Here is a 6,803-nt window from a genome sequence, read left to right as displayed (position 1 = left end):
AGGAACAATAGATAAGTGTAAAGATCTGATATGGGACAATTTGTGATATGCTAGATGACCTGGTCAGAGGATCTCTAAAAGGACAGATCTTGTGGAGTATTCCTGATGTTCATTAGTTAGTATCCCCCACAAGGGTGGGACAACTGGTGAGTTGGTGACAGGGTCAATGGCACCCAAGGTTCATTGATGCACATGGGGAAAAAGGGCTAGACAGTCTGATCTAATCCCACAGAACTACCTTATCACACAGAAGCTACTATGACAGTGAGACGTGAACAGCGCTCCAGAGGTTAGGTGTATTGGGGGTAAGGGGGTGAGAAAAGTTTAGAAAAAAGACTCCTCCGACGTTACCGGGCCGTATTATGGGGCACCGGTACGTCACGGTCCAGGATAGCATACAATTCCAGATAATCACTGGATGGTTCATGCTTGAGAAAGGCTCTGTGTTGAAGCCGAAACACGTCGCAGGTTATTGATCAATAAAGACTGCTTCTTAGCTACGCCTATGACATTATCTGCCATCCGGGATTCAGGGGTGCCAGGTGTCATGACACCCCTGTGAAGTAAGTACCTCATCTTGTCACCTTATCTTGTTGGTTGCATTGAAGCGCTGGTAACTTTTTTCTTATCTCTGATATCTACAGAAGCTACTATAGAACACTGAAAAAGTTACTCTTGACTATGATTGAAAGGTCTCAAAACACACAGGGCGTCACGGCTAGCTGCATATGGCATTGAATAGTTACAGAATGCCCATGCTGATCCCTGTTCACTGCCAAAAGTGAGCATCAGAACTAGACCATGGAGCAATGGAAGAAATTGGCCTGGTCTGATGAATCATGTTTTCTTTTATATCACATGGCTGGGTGTGTGCGAATCCATTACCCGGGGAAGGGATGGTAGTAGGATGCATTGATGGTGGAAGGAAAGGCAGTGTGATGCTCTGCTAGGAGACCTTGGATCCTGACATACATGTGGCATGTAACACCTGCCTAATTATTGTTGCAGACCAAGTACACCCCTATTATGGCACCAGTCATCCCTAATGGTAATGGTCTCTTTCAGCAGGATAATACATCCTGCCACACTGCAAAAAGTGTTCAGGAAAGGTTTAAGGAACAAGACAAATGGTTCAAGGTGTTGACTTGCCCTCCAAATTCCTCAGATCTCAATCCAATGTAAGATATGCTGGAAAGACAAGTCCTATACATGGAGGCCTTACAACTCACAGGATTTAAAGAGTAGCTGCAGTTAATTTTTTTCAGATGTACAGAATAGGCTATTATAAGCATTTTTGCAATAGGTTCATAGGTTTATAGGCTTATTCTGTACATTTTTCATAACAACCCCTATCCAGCTGTGCAGCTAGGTAAAAGTGGTGTTGAGTAATCCATCTCAGAACAGGGCGCTCCAGCTGTACCTGCACTGTTCTCTCTAGTGCAGGTGCAGCTGTTCGCATATAACAGTTTATTAATAAATGTTTGCTTTATATTTTATTGATTAGCAAACATTGTGGGTCCTCCTGTCCCCTGCTGCTCTGTCCCTGGTGTTATTTTTATTACTCCGCTGTCTCCTCTCCTGCTGCCGTCCCTTGGCGCTGTATAAGGAGAAGTGCTGCAGACAGCTTCTCCTTCTCACAGCGAATCCGTTCCCCGCCAGACCTGATATACTATCAGTTGTCTCAGGTGTACAGTACTGCATGTCACAACTTGATGCACAGTGCTCTGACAGTGCATCGGGTCCAGCGGGGAACGAACAGCTTCTTCTTACACAAAGACTGGGACAGTGGCATGAGACGAAAAAGGGACTAATAAAACCAGCCCCAGGACACTGGAGGACCAAGTATGTTTGATAACACAATATAAGGCAGACATTTATTAATTAACTGTTATCTGAAACAGTTGTGCTTGCACTAGAGAGAACAGCTGGAGCTCCCATTTCTGCTTTGCAGTTAGGTGAAGACAGATTTCTTAGCCCCACCTTCACCTAGCTAGATAGCAGAAGTTGGGTTTTGAAACAAAAATTTACAGAATAGGCTGATAAAACATAGTGCAAAAAAGCTTAGAATCGCCTATTCGGTACATTTGAAAAAAAGAGAAGTGCCGTTACAATTTAAATGATCTGTTGCTAATACATTAGTGCATTAGCATTAGATGCCACAGCACACCTTCCGACTTCTTGTGTAGTCCATGGCTCTAGTTAGTGCTTTTCAGCTGTATATAGTCCTCAATTCCTAAATGTCAACATTTGCACTATTCAGTGTTCTTGAGCAACAAATAAAAGTACCTTTTTAGTAGAATGACATTGCAGAAGCAGCTGCAATGACTTTCTTTTTTAGCGAGAATTAATGATCAGAGGAAAATGTCAAAATGTTGTCTTTTTTCTATTTTACACTTACTTCCTACAATCTCATAACAGTAAGCAAAACATATACAGCCCCCTCCTCTGTAAGTTCTCTTTATTTCCTTCTGAAATGGGACTTTCTGATGTAGTTTAATGGTTGAACTAACAGCTTCCCTACTGTAAGGTTTGCAGCTGGGTGGCTCTATAGTTCCCTCTTGTGGTGTTAAGCAGTAATTTCAGCTGCTGAGCTACAGGCCGTCATGTTCATTTTGTAATTATTTCAAATTATTATAAAGACAAGATATGTGTAATCCTTTCACTTTTGATGTTAAATCTTTAATCCAATAGGATGCAATATTAATTAGCTCTTAGTTTTAGCCTTAGTTTTACCCCCACTAGTACAGTAAGGACACCCACATAACATGGTTCATATTGGTCGTGACTATACATTCTGTTATAGCATTTCTTTCTTAGTTTATTTGGCTATTTTGACACTAAATCATGGACAGACAGAATTTTGACAGACGAATTACAAAAAAAAGCAGAAAGATGATAAAGTAATTTATATATAATTGACACATATATATATATATATATATATATATATATATATATATATATATATATATATATAAAATAAGTAATGTCTCTAGTTTAGATTCTAATCTAAACACCTCGGCAGAATTTTTGTTTTAAGGTGTGTTCCCAGGTATTGGCTTGCAGCTGAGACTCCACTCAGCCGCAGCTGCCAATAGCTGCACGTTCTTGCTGACCTAATTGTGATATAGAGATATTGATAAAGTGCCCCCCAACTATCCATAGCAACTTGCCGCTCAGGATACTGGGAAAGATGAATTCAATGTTTTAATCTCCCCTTCCTCCCTCACATCTGAGAGGTCACTGATCATGATGGCAATAAAATTAGCCAGTGACAGGTAGATGTTAATTGATCCCCCTGCCAGTGAGGATCGACACCTCTATTATTTCCCACAGACTGGCCGACTCCAAGGCAGATTAATGGGAAAATCTTTTAATAAAGTTTCTTGGTGGTGTGAAGGTCCCAGCCCGATATAAATTAAACGCTGAACAAAACGCACCTAGACACATTGAGCCCAGAACAACCCCGAACGGCGTATCCGAGTACCTGGTTATAATTTATAAATCCCTGCTGTCAGACTTCAGAAATATGCCTTGGCGTAAGGCTGCTCCCATTGCAAAAGTGACTCTGCATTGATCAGAACCTTGGCCGTGACAAAACCCAAATCTGGTATCTTTTGTTTATTTCTCTCCGGGTTTTATTTTAATATACTGTCCTGTAGTGTATGCCTATATTCCCGTGTAACAACCTTTTCGTATATCTTTTGTGTCTATATATATATATATATATAATATATTTGCACTGCCAGTCTTTTTCCAGAATAAATCAGTAATTTATTAGTTAAGCCTTGTCCGTTTTAAAACAAACCATAGACTCCGAAGATTGTGTTCATAATTCATAATCTGGGTCCCAGCCTCCCTGAACAGCTGGTGGTGGTAGCGTGTTTAGGTGTGCGGCATTGTAGAGTGCTGGAGTGCATTAGGCTGGATCAGTGGATGATTTGTGCTTTCGGTCTGCATGTGGCAGGTCCCCATGAAGGCTGGTTACAAATCCACTTTTAGTATGGCAACTCCACACTCGCTAGAGTGATCAATTGAGGATCTGCCGCGACACGTGGTCATAGCAGTGAGGTGCTCTGAACAGTTGATCTGTGACAAATTGGTGAAAGAAGTGGAATTGGTTAGGGTCCCCCTTCTCCCCTTCTCCCATCCATGACACATCTGCAAAATCATGCTTTCAGTAGCAGCTGTGGCTGGGCGAAATCTCAGCCACAAACTGGTACCTGTATGTGGAAACGCATCCTTGAAAATGTCTATTTTTTCCAGAAACAGTGCCATTTTTGTCTATGGACTGTGTCTAGTATGGCTCATCCCCGTTTCTAGCATTTTTTTGTTGCCAATTCTGGCATTTATTAAGAAAACAGTACAGTGCCAATTCCCCCCCCCCCCCTAAAAAAATGCTAGACAATCAAATGAACATAATGTATCAAGGGAATACTATTTGGAACTCTTTGCAGGTTAAAGGATGATTCCGGTGAGTCTTATTTTACAGGACATCACAGGCACTGCAGCCCATAACAGAGCTCCACACTTGATTGCTGAGCTCCGTTATTGGCTGCAGCGCCTGCAAGTCTCGTAAACTAGGTGGGACTGCAGGCTGTAAATAAACAAAGCAGTGGAGGACAGAGCGGTGATGGACATGGTGGGGCCGGGCAGAGGGGAGTATATGCCTGTTACTTATTTTGCTGCATGGGAAGCACTTTTTACTAAACTCACAACTTGGGAAACCCCTATAAAATATCCCCTAGCAGGCAGAATGGTATATAGTCTCTAGCTAATGTTGTGCTGATGCATTATGGGATAGATTTGAAAGTAAGATGTCTCACTCTCAAGATGGTGCCTGATAAGTATCAGAAAGAGGGCTTCACTGCACTAAAGTGGCTGTAATATACAGAGGAGACCTCCAGAGTGTGACAGGCAATCAAGTGAGGGATGCAGGAATAGAAATATGTGTTTTTGTTGAAATGTCCCTTTAATTTTTTTTCCTTGCTCTATGACGTTTTAAAGGACCACTCCAGTGAAAACACATTTTTCCATCCCTACTGCCTCACTTGATTTCCTGTCACACTCTGAACGTCTCCTATGTATACTGCAGTCACTTTCAGGCAATGCAGCCTCCTATCAGATACTTATCAGGCACTCTCTTGATGCTGAGATTTCTTCCTGCTCACTTTCTTTATACTCTCCTAATAATCCCATGATGTATCAGCATAGCCAGTAATATATCAGTACATGATCAGCTACAGCCAGTACTATATATGCCGGCTGAGAGGACCTTGCCATTACCTTCTGTATTCTATATTTACCTAAATGAAATACAGACCATAACTATATAGTTAGGAGGATGAGCTGTGATCTCCTCTATTATAACTGTGTGACAAGAGCCTCTAATCATCAGCAGTAACTGTGATAGTTGTTTTTGTTCCCTATTTGCCCCTCAAACAGTAATGGTACTCCCTTAGTTCAGCCAGTAGCAATAGTGTTCCCATACACAGTAAAAGTGACCTGTCTGCAGCGTTTGACACTGTTGACCACAAACTCCTCCTCAGTATGCTACGCTCCATTGGCCTAAAGGACACTGCCCTCTCCTGGTTCTCCTCTTACCTATCTGACCGCTCTTTCAGTGTCTCCTTTGCTGGCTCTACCTCCCCTCCTCTTCCCCTTGCTGTTGGGGTCCCCCAGGGCTCGGTCCTTGGCCCCCTTCTCTTCTCTATCTACACAGCCCCTATTGGACAAACCATCAGGAGTTTTGGCCTCCAATACCACCTGTACGCTGATGACACCCAGCTATACACCTCTGCCCGTGACATCTCTGCACCCTTCCTCCAAAACATCACTAACTGTCTGTCCGCTGTCTCTAACACCATGTCCTCTCTCTACCTAAAACTAAACCTCTCTAAAACTGACTTACTGGTATTTCCACCCTCCACTAACCGACCTCATCCTGACATCTCCATCTCAGTGTGTGGCGCCACCATAACTCCTAGACAACACGCCCGCTGCCTTGGGGTCATATTTGACTCTGATCTCTCTTTTGCCCCCTACATCCAATCTCTGGCCCGAACATGTCAGCTGCACCTCAAGAACATCGCAAGAATCCGCTCTTTTCTCACTGTGGAGACGTTAAAAACGCTTATTGTCGCCCTCATCCACTCCCAGCTCGATTACTGCAACTCGTTGCTGATCGGCCTCCCCTGCACCAGACTCTACCCTCTCTAGTCCATCCTGAATGCGGCAGCCAGGCTCATCTTCCTGTCCAGCCGCTACTCGGACGCCTCTGTCCTGTGCCGGTCACTGCACTGGCTGCCCGTTAAATACAGAATTCAATTTAAACTTGCTACCTTCATCCACAAAGCCCTCCACAGCGCAGCGCCACCCTATATCGCCTCCCTCATCTCAATCCATCAACCAGCCCGGGCTCTCCGCTCTGCTAATGAAACCAGACTGAGCGCCCCTTTCATTCGAACTTCTCATTCCCGCCTCCAAGACTTCTCCAGAGCAGCACCGGTCCTCTGGAACGCACTACCAAAGGCTACCCGAGCAATCCAGGACTCACAGAACTTCAGGTGTGCTCTAAAAACGCACCTCTTCAGGGAGGCATACCGCATTCCCTAAACAAACCTCTCTGTACTCCGCCTGATAACATGCTCCCTGACCTACTGACTGCAATCCCTGCTAGCCATCATAAACCGCTCCTGCGTTCATATCGTTTCTGCCGTCACACGGCTAAATGTCTGACCATTGTCTATGTGTAGAGCATCGCTCACTCTCCACCTCGCCATACCGTGCACATCTCCAGCCCT

Source organism: Eleutherodactylus coqui, chromosome 1, assembly GCF_035609145.1.
Source record: "Eleutherodactylus coqui strain aEleCoq1 chromosome 1, aEleCoq1.hap1, whole genome shotgun sequence".
Lineage (NCBI taxonomy): Eukaryota > Metazoa > Chordata > Amphibia > Anura > Eleutherodactylidae > Eleutherodactylus > Eleutherodactylus coqui.
This window is presented reverse-complemented; position numbering follows the sequence as displayed.